The sequence below is a fragment of the Myxine glutinosa genome, chromosome 12, assembly GCF_964187855.1.
Source record: "Myxine glutinosa chromosome 12, kmMyxGlut1.1, whole genome shotgun sequence".
NCBI lineage: Eukaryota > Metazoa > Chordata > Myxini > Myxiniformes > Myxinidae > Myxine > Myxine glutinosa.
This window is the reverse complement of record NC_136272.1, coordinates 97,432,857-97,448,457: the sequence shown is the minus strand read 5'-3', so window position 1 is coordinate 97,448,457 and position 15,601 is coordinate 97,432,857.

Sequence of the window (15,601 nt, the reverse complement as noted above, 5' to 3'; positions counted from 1 at the left end):
TTCTACATTCCCTAAACTCTCCTGCACTCCATCCTCCATCCAGCGTCCTTAAACGTATTTTTAACTCGAAGGTCACAAGAAACTCATTTTGCAATAAATGTTCGTTTCCCATAAATCGTACACTTTCAAAAATCCAATCTCACCCCTCCCCTCCAAATCTTCCCCATAACCCCTCCCCTCCAAATCTTCCCCATCACCCCTCCCCTCCAAATCTTCCCCATCACCCATCCCTTTCAAATCTCCCCCCTTGCCCCCTCCCTCCTAAACTACCCCCTCACCCCTCCCCGCCAAGACGCCCCCTCGCCCCTCCCCTCCTAGACTCCTGCCTCACCCCTCCCCTCCAAATCTCCCCCATATCCCATCCCTTTCAAATCCCTCCCCTTGTCCCTTCCCTCCCAAACTCCCCCCTCACCCCTCCCCTTCAAATCTCCCCACCCTCATTGCTTCTCAATTTCCCCCCGCTCACTCCCCCTCCTCAAAGCGTCCTCCCCGCTTCTTCCCCCTTCAAACTCTCACCTCCATCTCCCCCAACCTTCTGCCTCGCTCTTCCCCCTCCTCAAATAACACCTCATTGTGGCTCACCCAATCACCATCAAACTTTTTGTCCGCCCCATCCTTCCCTTTCTCCGAGCTATTCTGAAATCTCTGACACACCTTCAACAGCTCTCCCTACCTCTTCCACCTCTTCCACATCTTACCCTACCCCTCCTCCCCCCTGTTCTGTATCTGATGCTCCCCCTTCCTCTTCATTAACGGTATGGACCTCAAACATCCGGGGCCTTCGTTCAAACTTAACCGATCTCTCCATACAGGTTGCTTCTGTCAAACCAGACGTGATCTGCTTAACAGAAACATTCCTCCTTTATGATGTCTCTGATTCCATAGTATCTCTCCCGGGCTACTCCCTCCTCCGGTATGATAGACCTGAGCCTCGTCCTGGAGGCGGGGTTGCTATCTTTATCAAAAACTCTCTTCCTCACTCGCCCTGCACTGCACTCTCTCCACCTCACCCCCAGGAATACCTCTGGCTACGGCTTCCCCTTCGCTCCCACCTCTTGTTCATATGTGTGTTGTACCGTCCACCAAACAGTGATGACTCCATCTACATCTCGCTGTCTGATGATATGGACCAACTTCTATCTACTCATCCCAACTCTCTCTTCCTCATATGTGGTGATTTCAACTGTCATCATGCCAGTTGGCTGGGTGTGGGTACCTCTCTCACCAGCCATGGCTCCTCAGCAAAGGACTTCTGCGACTCACTGGGACTGACACAATCTGTCAATTTCCCGACCCGGATCTCAGTCAACGGAACATCTTCTCTTCTGGACTTGGTTATGACTAACTTCCCTGAAAATGTCTGCTGCTCTTCTTCTGCTCCGATCGGAACATCTGATCATGTCCTTGTTAAAGTGGACATCTCTCTGACCATCCTCAGGGAGCCTGCTCAGCGTCGACGAGTCTGGCATTTCACTCAGGCCAACTGGCACGGTCTTCAAGCAGCCATCAATCATCTGGACTGGTCTCCCATCTCTACCACCTCTGACATCAACTCATCCTGGGAATTCTTCCAAAGTAAATTGCTCTCTCTCATGCACAGATTTATCCCATCTCGTCTTCAGTTGTCATACCCTTCCTCCCGTCCATGGTACACGGAATCTTGTGGTGAGGCTGTTGCCCAGAAACAACTTGCCTTCGTCTCCTGGAAAGCAAATCCAACGGAAGGAAATCTCATTTCCTTCCACAAAGCCCGAAACAAGTGTGTGTCCACCCTCAGGAGAGCCAGGAAACAATATCTCTCCGTTCTCAAGACCGAACTCTCTTATCTGTCTCCCTCTTCCAAATCCTGGTGGCGTCTGGTCAAATCCGTTTCTGGTGTTTGTTCCCCCTCCATCCCCTCCCTTACCTCAAACGGCTACACAGCTGACTCCGCACGTGAAAAAGCTGAATGCCTCAACTCTGTGTTTGCCTCTAAATCTTGTGTCCCAAACCCATCCCTCTCTGTACCCACCATACCCAGTCGTACCCTGCTGCTCCTGGACTCCGTGTCCTTTCCTCCTGACAAGGTGGAAAAGTTTCTGTCAACCCTCGACTCTGATTCTGCAACTGGACCCGACGGCATCAGCCCACGGGTCCTAAAATCCTGCTCTGCTGCTCTATCTCACCCTCTCTCTGTTCTCTTCACCCTCTCTTTTGCTCAAGGTCAACTGCCATCTGCTTGGAAATCAGCCAACATCACCGCTTTGCACAAAAAAGGTGCAAAAACAGATCCTCGCAACTACAGACCAATCAGCCTTCTCCCAATTATCAGCAAAGTCATGGAATCCATCATTGCTTCTGATATGAAATCTTTCCTCTTCTCCAATGGCTTGATCTCTGATCATCAATTTGGTTTCAGACCAGGTCACTCTACTCTGGACATGCTGCTTCTGCTGTCTCAACAATGGATGGAGGTCCTCAATGCCAAACAGGAAATTAGAGCTGTCTCCCTCGACATATCACGTGCCTTCGACACGGTCTGGCACCCCGCTCTGCTCACCAAACTCTCCTCCTTTGGTATCCATGGAAATCTCCACGCATGGCTGGCGGACTTCCTCTCTAGTCGTCGTCAACGTGTGGCCCTGAATGGGTTTCTCTCATCTCCTCTTCCTGTTCAGGCTGGAGTTCCCCAAGGCAGTGTTCTGGGCCCCGTGCTTTTTCTGGTCTTCATCAATGATCTCTCTGACTCTCTCGAAAATCCTCTCTATCTCTTTGCTGATGACTCCACTCTCTGCCGCTCCATTCCTCTTCCCTCAGATCGGCAGTCTGCTGCCTCCTCACTCTCTGAAGACCTGGACAAAATCACAGACTGGTCAAACAAGTGGAACATGTCTTTCAATCCTGACAAATCTCACACTCTTACTATGTCTCTCCGAAAAGATCGACTGGACAACCCTCCCATCTACTTTCTCAACAATCCTCTCCAAGAAGTTCTGTCGCTCAAGATTTTGGGTCTCACTATCTGCCATGATCTTTCTTGGGAAAACCACATTTCAAAGCTGGCCTCCAAAGCCAGTCGCCGACTGGGCATCCTCCGTCGTGCGAAGTCCTTCCTCGGCACACCTGAGCTCCTCACCACATACAAGGCTTTCATCCGCAGCTCAATGGAATACTGTTCTCCCCTATGGGCCGGTGCTCCTGCCTCACACCTAGCTCGGCTTCACGCTGTTGAAACCAAAGCTTTCAGAATTATTGGAATCTCCCGCGATGAAGCTATCTCTGAGGGCCTTTCACTCACTCACCGCAGGCAGGTAGGTGGTCTTTCTGTCTTCTACCGACTCCTCTCCGGCCTTGCACCCCCAGCTCTCTCTGTGCTCTGTCCCCCAAATATTCCTACAGGTCGCACAAGATCTGCCAGCAACCCTCTGATGGTTAAACTGCCGAAATCTCGGCTCTCCGCTCACCTTCACTCTTTCATTCCTCTTTTCTCCCGCCTCTGGAACAAACTCCCTCACTCCCTTCAATCCCACTCCTCCCTCCAGGTCTTTAAAACAGCTGTTCACCACCATCTCTTATCTTCCCCCATCCAAAACCTTGATCTTTTCTACCCCCGCTAATTCACCCCAGATCCACCTTGTTTGAAATTCCAACTTCTTTCCTGGAAGTCCTGGCAGTGTCCATATGTTTTATACCTCTCCCACTGCCCCCTTCCCACGCCCCCCCCAAAGCCCTCGCCCTCTCTCAGATCTCTCGATGTCTCCATGTCTCTCGGTCCCTGCTCTCAAATGTTGTGTTTGTGTCCTTCCCCCTCTCTCCCCATCTTGTCTACCGCTCCCTATGTTATATGTTTTATGTGTCGGTTTGTCTTTCTGTGTGATTAATGTTCGCTCTTTCACGAGCCTCGATATTGTATACAAAAAAAAAAAAAAAAAAAAAAAAAAAAAAAAAAAAAAAATCCTCCGGTATAAATTCAGTATTAATTCATTGTGATTTGATTGATGGTGCTTATAACGATGGAATAAGAACAAATACAATATTTTCATTCAGCGCATACTCAACCCCGATTGGTTATAAATTTAATATGGAACCAAAAAATCTTGTCTATTTACCTGTGTCAGGAAAAACCATACACAGAGTAAATTTTAGGATAACCGATCAAGATAATCGTATGATCTCCTTTAATGAAGAAATTATATCCATCAGAATTCACCTACGTGAAGTTTTTCAATAAATAAATAATGGTTATTGTGAGAAAACACGAGTTGGGAAAATATAAAGTAATTACAGGGGATGGGATGTTCCTTTCACCATACTATAAGGGTGAAGGTATGTTTCTTGGTAGAGGATACTATAAACCTAAGAGACAACGGGGTGTGGGACATCAATTTAGAAATAAAGGAGATGGGATAATTGATACTCTAATGGGTATTGGTTCAACCATTCTTAAACATAAAGACCTAATTGGTTCAACTGCTTCTGCCGTGGGCTCAGTTGCGGGTGCTATAAAGAGTATAAAGATGCTCAAAAGGAGTCTCATAAATTACAATCAATCAAAGAAATTAAAAAAGGTAAAACTCAACTATCTTCACAAGAACGACAAAAAATCATTAAAATACTTGGGTCAGGGTTTCAACGATTTTAATGCTATATAAATACAAGTATGGAAGCGATTGATAGTATCTATGATTTGGATGATACGATTATCATTTCAAACTCCACTAAAAAGGAAGACTATTTTAAGGTAAATGCTATAACAGGAACAGACTGGAATTCAAACGGAACAAAAAGTTTTGAAATAAATAATCAACAAACTTACTTGAATCTAGCTGATAGTTTCTTGCTGTGTAAATTTAAATTCACTAAGGCTGCGAATAATACTAATGCTACACTCGTAAATGATTTATTCTGGAAAATGTTTGATAGTGTCTGCCTGTATATTGAAACACAAGAGGTTGAAGCGGTTGATTATGTCTCTGCTACATCTGAAATGATGAAATTTACACTATATTCGTTTAGTGATAGAATGGGTAAGGGAGCTGTTGAAGGTTTTATTCCTGATATGTCAACGGGTACAAACGCAGACCCTGGTTATAGTCAAAGGAAGGCAATGTATAATGATGACACTAAAACAGAGAATAGTTTTACCGTAGCAGTACCTCTGAAAGGTATATTTGGATTTTGTGATTATGACAAAGTTTTGTATGGGCGTAAAATTAGATTTCAACTACAAAGGAATGATAATGTAAATAGATTGCTTTTTGGGGCTGAAAATGCTTTTGGCGACAATAATAAATTTGTTATTAATGATTTGTGTTGGTATATCAGTGAATATACTCCTAATCTTAAAACTGAAGAGATGTTGAATAGAAGACTTAACTCAAAGACCCCGCTAAATGTATCATACCTTAAAAGAAGATGTCAACACATTAAACTGTAACACACTACCTACACTTGGAATTTGGGTGTTCTTCAAAGAAAGCCACGATACCTCTGGCTCATTTTTTAAAAACCAGATGGAGAGGATGGTACTGATAAGAATAATGCGCTGTGTGGTAATGCTAAGGTGAAACAACTTCGGGTTTCTCTTGATGGCACATTTTATCCGCGAGATAGATTGGAAATTGTTTGGGGAAAAAAATGATTATGCAGAAGCCTACAAGTCTTACCAAAAGGTGTGTGAAAGCAACGGTAACTAGAACGGGCACTCGGTAGAGCGCATACCTTCGCCGCAGCTACTGTTCTGTACTTGGCATGGGAGTGTAGGGAACAGAACAACAAAAATACGATTTTGACCTTTTCGTGACCTTGACCTTGACCTTTGACCCGATTGCTCCCAAAATCTAATCAAATGTGTCCCGTATAATAACCAATCATACCACCAAATTTCATGCAATTCGGTTGAATACTTTTTGAGTTATGCGAATAACATACACACACACACACAGACATACAAATAAATACACAGCGATCAAAACATAACCTTCCGCTTTTGCGAAGGTAATAATGAGCCTATTTTGGATATAGTTGCGTTTCAAAAACTTTATACGATCTACGCAATTGACTATTAAATTGACAAACAATTGACAAAATTGACAAAATCAAACAATTGACAAAACAATTGACAAACTTTATACGCAATCTACAATTACAACAGTTCTCAAAAAGAAACTATAAAGTCTAATAATAATAATAATAATAATTCATTTATTTTGTATCGCGCTTTTCATGAAGCCCAAAGGCGCTTTGACAGAGTGCAAAACATAATGCATAACAAAACATGAAAACAACAATAATAGAGTGGATACTTCTCTATACATTGAAAGAGGGGAGAGGGAAGAGGTTAATACATATTGTTTGCTTTTGGAAGAAACAGAATTACAGATTAATACAGATAATGGTGTTATGATTAATATCACATAGATTTTTTCTCATAAATAAATGAATAGGAAAGAACCGGTATATGTTAATCAAATCAATCTTAATAAATTAACATCTTGTATTCAAAATCAAAAGCCTTGCATTATTAATGTTAATACAATTCAAAGAAAAGGAGCAGTAAGAATTGATGTTTTACTCACAAGAGAGCAGGTGAAAACACGACATGATGTTGGATCACTTAAAATTAAAATGACAAAACCTATGTTAAAGAAATATTCAACAAGGGAAACGAGTGGAGGATTCCTCCCGTTTCTAATTCCTTTATTTGCTGGTTTAAGTGCGACGGGAGCATTGACTGGTGGTATTTCAGCAGCGGTAAAAACTGCTAACGAAAGGAAGGCACAACTAAAAGCTCAAAAAGAATTGGAAAGACATAACAAGGAGTTGGAGAAACAAATTCGTGGAAGTGGTGTAATTGTAGATTTTGCTGAAAAGCTTGAAAGTCTACCTGATAAAGCGAGATTGTTAGTTGGAGATATGCTTTCCTCTATCGCTCAAGCGGGTGTTAAACTAACTAAACGGGGTAATGGATTGTATCTTTCTCATAAATAAATGGATAAATGGTTTAAACAATTTGGAAAGAATACAACCACAAATATAGAATTAGCTAAGTATTGTAAAAAACTAAAAATTTATAATGTGGTAATCTGTATGAGAGATGAATTAACAAAGTTGTCCAAGAATACAAAGAATATTATGATGAATTTAGACACACAGAATGGTTCTCATTGGGTTTGTATTCATAATAGTCAGGATAAATATTATTTTGATAGTTATGGTATTCCACCACCTGTTGAAGTAATACAATTCTTACAGAATGGTGTTTATCAAACATTTCAAGTTCAAGAAATTAATTCTAAATGTTGTGGTCAATTATGTTTATATGTATTATTTCAACTCAACAACAATGAACATTTTTATGATGTCATTTTAAATCTAATATAAATGACTTTTGTTGGAAAAGATGGTTCTATCTTTGGAGAATCCTCTCAGGATATTGATTTATCAAATTATTATACAAAGGCACAGGCTGAACGACAAAAATATAATATAACAAAAAATATTAATATGAAAAATACTTGTAAATTAATCAATTATCCAAACCCTACAGATGTGAATGACAATTAGATTCAGTGATTTATCACAATATACAGTCATGTGAAAAAGTAAGTACACCCCATGTAAAGTTTTGACTTTTTCAACATATTTCAACATATAGCTATTTGATCTTCATTTCAACAATATTGATAGATAAAGGTGATATAATATAACAAATATCATGAAACATTTACATTTTGGAGTCCATTGTATAATTTAAATAAACGTAAATGCAAATTTCGCATGTGGAAAAAGTAAGTACACCCTTGGCTCTAATAGGGGGTGTTGACCCTTTGGCAGAAACAACCTCAAGTAGGCGTTTCTTATAACAGTCTACCAGTCCCTGACATCGACTGGGAGAAATTTTTGCCCACTCCTCCATGCAGAATTATTTCAGCTGTGTGATGTTTGAGGGGTTTCTTGCATGCACAGCTCGTTTCAAATATCCCCACAACATCTCGATGGGATTTAGATCCGGGCTTTGACTTCGCCATTCCAGAACCCTCCATTTCTTTCTTTTCAGCCATTCCTTGGTGGTTTTACTGGTATGTTTAGGGTCATTGTCATGTTGCAAGGTCCACCTTCGGTTGAGCTTCAACTTTCCGACAGATGGCCTCACATTATCCTCAAGCACCCTCTGGTACAATGAAGAATTCATAGTGGATTCTATGATGGTGAGCTGCCCAGGCCCTGATGCAGCAAAGCTGCCCCAAACCATAATATTTCCACCACCATGCTTTACAGTTGGTATCAGGTTCTTGTGGTCAAATGCTGTCTTTGGTTTTCGCCAAACATGTCTTCTGGTACTGTAGCCAAATAGCTCTACCTTTGACTCATCTGTCCAGAGCACATTGTTCCAGAAGTGCTGGTCTTTGCCGAGGTGTTCATTGGCAAACTTTAGTCTTGCCCTAATGTTCTTTCTGGACAGCAAAGGTTTCCTCCTGGCACACCTCCCATGTAGATCAAATTTGTGCAGCCTCTTTCTAATGGTAGACTCGTGCACTTTGACATCAACAGTGGCAAGAGCTACCTGTAGGTCCCATGATGACATTCTGGGGTTCTTAGAGACTTATTTCAGCATCTTGCAGTCTGCTCTGGGGCTGAACTTGCTGGGGCGGCCTGGCCTGAACAAGTTGGCAGTTGTTTGGAATCTTCTCCACTTGTAGATGATCTTCCGGACAGTCGAATGATTGATTTCAAATTGTTTGGAGATCTTTTTAAATCCCTTCCCAGACTCGTGGGCATCTTTAACCTTCTTTCTGAAGGCCTCAGAGAGCTCTTTTGATCTAGGCATGGTGACGCCGCACACTTCAACAACAAAGAGCAAACCAAATTAAATGTCTGAGGTTTAAATAAGACAGGTTCCTCCAAGATCCTCTCTTCCAATGTTCTAATCATTTGCACCTGAGCTAGTGCACCTGATTCTAATTTTAGGTATTTGAAGTAGTGATAAATGCAGGGGTGGACTTACTTTTTCCACATGCGAAATTTGCATTTATGTTTATTTAAATTATACAATGGACTACAAAATGTAAATGTTTCATGATATTTGTTATATTGTATCACCTTTATCTATCAATATTGTTGAAATGAAGATCAAATAGCTGTATGTTGAAATATGTTGAAAAAGTCAAAACTTTACATTGGGTGTACTGATTTTTCACGTGACTGTATATCTTTAAATAAAACAGCACGTTTTGTTAAACAAGTAAAATTTACAACCACAACACTTGGTTATACTGACCATACACCTTTCCTCATTCAATTTAACTATCTGCTTACAATTGAATTTTATAAAGAAGGACATATAGTTAATATGCGAATTAATAAATGGGGGTATGATATGCCTGATTTCGGGTATAATTGGTTTTTTTCAATAAACTTAGAAGACCTGTATGATTTTAATCAGTCTCGTAAAGAAGAATATTATCCACTTGGTGAGGATAAAGAGTTATGTGGAAGTACAATTAGTAAACAACAAATACATGATTTTAAGAATAAAAAAATATATGATAGTATAGCGATGGTTAGCATGACAAAGAAGGAATGTAATGAGATAAGGATAGAAAGCCGAGGAATACAAACCATTTGGTAGTGGGAAGATGGGGTGGTATTACCTGTCATAATATTAATCTCACATATATTTGTGATACATAAATGGCTGGAAGAAGACTACAAGAGAATTATAATTTTTGTATTCAGGGATACCTACAAGAAAAGGGTGCTCGGTATTACATACCTTATGATTTGGAGCATATACATGGAAATTTTGTCATAAAAAACTGGCCTTATACTGATATTGTTAAACCCACAAATAGAGACTTGATTAAAATATTAAATAAAAATGAACTTCTCAAAGTTATGAAATATAAAACTCTTTTAGAAATCATCAACAAATCTTATTGGTGTTGGGCTGGTGGCTAGGGTGTCAGCTTAGGGTCCTAGGATCCTGGGTTCGAATCCCGGTCGATCGCTGAATTAACGCCAGGGGGGTTGACTCAGCCTGTCATCCTTCCGAGGTCGGCTAATTGAGTACCAGTTCACTGGTAATTCCCTGTTTGTCGTTAAAGGCGGCAAAAAGGGTCGGCGTCAGGAAGGGCATCCGGCCGTAAAACATTGCTTCAAAAAGGGGACCGAAAAACAACAACAACCACGGTTCCCGAAAAAGGCCAACCCCCGCTTGCGGGGAAAAATGGCCTCTAAAGGTGGTTATTATTATATTTTATAACAAATCTTATTGGTATCCTATTATGAGAAAAATAATTATAGATACAAGAATATCTCAAAATCCAGATGAGTATTTGTATAATATTCTTTGGGGCTCAAACTCAAGGGTAGCAAGGGATGAGGAAGGAGTTGAGGAGAAGGAGAAAGCAGTTGAAGAAGAGAAGGAGGAAAGAGAGAAAAAGGAGAAGGAGGAAAGGGAGAAGTAGGAAAGAGAGAAAAAGGAGAAGGATGAAAGGGAGAAAAAGGAGAAGGAGGAAAGGGAGAAAAAGGAGAGGAGGAGAGGGAGGAAAGGGAGAAGGAGGAAAGGGAGAAAGAGGAGAGGGAGGAAAGAGAGAAAAAGGAGAAGGAGGAAAGGGAGGAAAGAGAGAGGGAGGAAAAATATAAAAATATGACCTTTTTTTTTTTTTTTTTTTGTATACAAGATCGAGGCTCGTGAAAGAGCTAAATTTCTGAGATTAATGAAAGATTGAAGGTATTATGGCAAATAAATCAATCAACGCACCGAAGAGGAAAATAAAGAATTAATGACTTATGAAGATATTGGTTTTTTAATTTGCTGAGATGAGTTCAGGGAGAAGATATACATGAAGAAGAGAAAGGTCATATAGTTGATGATGTTGGGGTTATTGATTTTGGTTAAAGTTTTATTTATAAATAAATGGAGGAGAGAGTGAAGACATTTCTAAGGATTCTTTATGTTTTAAAAATAAAGATTGAAATGTATATGTTGAAAACCAAAAAGGTTTTGGCACTATGTCGGACTTTTTCTCATAAATAAATATGAGTTATTGTCTCAAATGTAAAAAGAAAACGAAATCTAAAAATATCTCTTCTGTTAAAGCTAAAAATAATAGAGTTTATCAAAAAGGAATATGTCAAGTGTGTGGCTCTAAAAAGTGCCAATTCATCTCTCCTAAAAGTGGAGGAGACACACAAAAGTTTCTGTCAGCAAGTAAATTTACAACAACTGGAATTCCTGGGGAACTACATCTACCTGGATGTTCTTTCTGTGGTCCTGGAACAAACCTGGATAAAAGATTAGATGAGGCTGACAATCCTAAACCTTGGTCTAAACCTATAAATAGGGTTGATGAAGTGTGTATGAAGCATGATATTGCTTATGGGAATACCACTACAATGGATGAAAAACATGAAGCAGATAAAGAAATGTTGTATAATTTGTCTTTGATACGAAATCCTACGTTGAGAGAGAAAGTTGATAGGTTTATTGTGAAAAAAATGATAAGTGCCAAATTGAAACTTGGTCTTGGTTATTCACCCTCAAAAAACTATTAGGCTCTAATGATGTCATCAAGACTGAGGAGTTTTTGGCTAATGAATTACACAAACCTATAATCACAAAGTTTAAAAGAAGGAAGGTTTATTCTAAAGACACCGACCACATCTGGTCCGCCGATTTAATTGAATTGAATAATGATAGGGGATACAGGTATGCTTTAACCATTATTGATTTGAGGAGTAGATATGCTTGGGTTGATCCTTTGAAAAACAAAAGGGGTGATACTCTTATGTTAGCTTTCAGTGGCATATTTAGTAAAAGCAAAAGGAAACCAAAGAAGTTATGGACTGATGAGGGAACAGAGTTCTATAACAAAATATTTATGAAATTTCTTAAGGGAGAGGGTATTAAATAATACAGCACCTTTAATGAAGGAAAGGCAGTTGTTATTGAGCATTTTAATCGCACTTTGAAAGAGAAATTATATAAAAAATTCACACAACTCGGTTCTCAACAATGGGTATATTTAATTCAGGATATTGTAGATAATTACAATAATACCGTTCATTCATCAACAAAATTAAAACCGTCAGAATCATTTACAAAATTAGAATATGAAAAGGAGATTAATTTAAGAAAACCGAAGTTCAAAGTTGGTGATATTGTAAGAATATACAGATGGAAAAGTCATTTTGAGAAAGGTTATACAAAAAAATGGACTAATGAATTATTTAAAATCGTTGATGTAATGGATACAGTCCCTTGGACCTACAAATTATATGATATGAATGGGGAAGAAATCTTGGGTTCATTTTACTCACAAGAATTACAAAAAACAAAGATGATAAGCCATTAAACAACAACCATCCATACTTTTATCCACCCCACCCAGATTAGTTAATTTAATTACTAGTAATAAAAAATAATCATCATAAGCCACGCCCACACAGACCCCGCCCACACAGACCCCGCCCACACAGACCACACCCACACAGACCACGCCCACACAGACCACACCCACGCCCACACAGACCACACCCATACAGACCACACCCATCATTCCCCACCCCTCTGTGTGCCCTCACCCTTGACCCTCCACACCCTCATCCCACCCCCACCTTCACCACACACACAAGGGGAGGGGCCGGATGAGGGGGGTGGAGGGTCTTTGGTAGGGGCGCACTTCCCTTTCTTTTTTTCCTTTATTCCCTTTTTGTAATTAAGAATTAAATAATTTTAGTCAAAACAAATATAATTAAATAATAGTGAAAACATAAAAATCCTTATATTATTAAAACATTTTTCTTGAGGTATATATTCAGCTTCTTCCCAGCACAAGCCATCAGCTTCTTCCCAGCACAATTCAAATACAGCAGATGTCTTCAGATTTTGAATCTCTTTCTGTTAAAGACAAGAGGGGAGAGAAAATATTAATATAGGGTGAAGCAAGGAGAGGATATGAGGATATGAAGGATATGAAGGATATGAAGGATATGAGCATTGTGATTATGAATTGATATGAGCATTGTGAATTGAGATATGAGCATTGCGATTACATCAACGATTTTAAATAATGAGCATTATGCACACATACCTCTAAAAGATATTTCTGCCCTGCTGGAGCTGCCCCTGTCAACTGTAAGTGTGGTTATTGAGAAGGGGAAACGTCGAGGAGCAACAACAGCTCAGCTGAAAAGTGGTAGGCCACACAAGCTCACAGAACGGGACCGCCGAGTGCTGAAGCGCATAAAAATCGTCTTTCCTCGGTTGCAACACTCACTACCGAGTTCCAAACTGCCTCTGGAAGCAACGTCAGCACAACAACTGTTCGTCGGGAGCTTCATGAAATGGGTTTCCATGGCCGAGCAGCCGCACACGAGCCGACGATCACCATGCACAATGCCAAGCGTCGACTGGAGTGGTGTAAAACTTGCCGCCATTGGATTCTGGAGCAGTGGAAACGCATTCTCTGGAGTGATCAATCACGCTTCACCATCTGGCAGTCCGAAGGACGAATCTGGGTTTGGCGGATGCCAGGAGAACGTTACCTGCCCAAATGCATAGTGCCAACTGCAAAGTTTGGTGGGGGAGGAATAATGGTTTGGGGCTCTCTTTCATGCTTTGGGCTAGGCCACTTAGTTCCAGTGAAGGGAAATCTTAACGCTTCAGCATACAATGACATTCTAGATGATTGTGTGCTTCCAACTTTGTGGCAAGAGTTTGGGGAAGGCCCTTTCCTGTTTCAGCATGACAATACCCCCATGAACAAAGCGAGGTCCATACAGAAATGGTTTGGCGAGTTCGGTGTTGAAGACCTTGACTGACCTGCACAGAGCCCTGAACTCAACCCCATCAAACACCTTTGGGATGAATTGGAACGCCGACTGCAAGCCAGGCCTAATCGCCCGACCTCACTAATGCTGTTGTGGCTGAATGGAAGCAAATCCCCGCAGCAATTTTCCAACATCTAGTTGAAGCCTTCCCAGAAGAGTGGAGGCGGTTTTTGCAACAAAGGGAGGAGGGGATGGGGGGGGGGGGGACCAACTCCACATTAATGCCCATGATTTTGGAATGAGATGTTCCATTGTTCGGGTGGCCACATACTTTTGGTCATCTAGTATATGTATTTCTTTGGCTTGCAGTGGAAAAAAACAAAAACAAACTGATAAAATTACTAAACCTTCGCTTATTCCACACAGAAATCCTAAACTGGCCCGGATAATATTGTTGCGGTTTTCCAAAGCCCGCTCCCTTACAAAGGGGGAGATTAAGACCCTTTTTCTCCTTGGGTCTTCAAAACCGCGAGACTGAGTCGCCAGTTCCAGGCAGACGTGGAAAAGGGTCTCGGGACAATTTTGCACGGACCTTGAGTACCCACGCCGCAGCGAGAGCGGGGATCGAGTCTCGCACGAACCACGCATAATTAAGTACACCCGAGCGTATGGCGTACCACGTGACACGTGCTGTTACCTTGCTATTGAACCCGATTAGAGCGATCTAATTCGTACCATGCCAAGCCAATTATGGAAACACAAGACGGTCGAATCAGAAGAAATAACAGGTTTATTTACACTATTTACAATGATTGGTAGAAGAAGAGACAGGGCAGTCTTAATCAGTCTTACTTATTACCCAGACAATGGGCCCACTTACACACAGAGGGAGATGGAGGAAGGATGTTCGCGCGCCGAACGCGCCTGCTTCGGTCGCTCCAGGAACAGCTCGGTGTGGCCCTCTGGCGGTCACAGCACGTATCTCGGCGAAAGCAGGCAGGCGGGAAAATCCTCGCGGCGCGTATATCGGCAAAGGCAGGCAGAAGGAAATATGCGCGTCTGTGGCCCGGCGCGGGTCGTCTTTACAGCGCGATTAATACTGCGCAGGGAGCAGGGCAAAGTTCGTGTACACGGAGTTATTCAGTTCCTCCAATATGACTCGACACAACGCAATCTCACGTGTGTCTTCTCACAAATCCGATTCAGAACTCTTCTCATGGGCTGCGCAACTCATCTGCTGACTCACCAACTGAGGTGGGGGTTCTCAGCACAGGGTTATATTGCCCAGCCCTGGCCCGAATCGAATGTTCCAAACCACGCCTTTTGCCGCTGTGGTAAGTTACTCCCGTGGAGCCCTGATTGGCGGCTCGCGTTTACCGTTGGCTCCTCCTCCGCCTTCCTTCAGCCTTGGTCGACTTGTTCAGGCCTGCCTCGTGGCATTTCGTGCCAAAACAAAAAGCATCGAGGCATCGTAAGGGGACATAATTCTCATTATCCTACTCAACGCAAAACTAACACAGGAAAGGACTGCGCTTTACAGTTACGAAGAAATAACAGCTTAAACGAGGCGACATGTTGTAGTGTACCAACTAGGAGGGGAAATTAACCTTTATTATAAAAACACAAAACCGCAACAATATTATTGGCACCTTTCAGAAGTTGTTAGAAATAATTAGATTTCAAGCAGGTGATTCTCCTTTACTTTGGAATTGAACTCACCTGTGGTGAGTTGCAGGCGCCTGCAATATAAAAATCACTCATTCAACCAGTTTGAATGGAGAAAAGGAGTCATTCTGCTGTTTTGTGTTGCTGTGTGTACCGCAATGAGCATGGAGAAAAGAAAGAA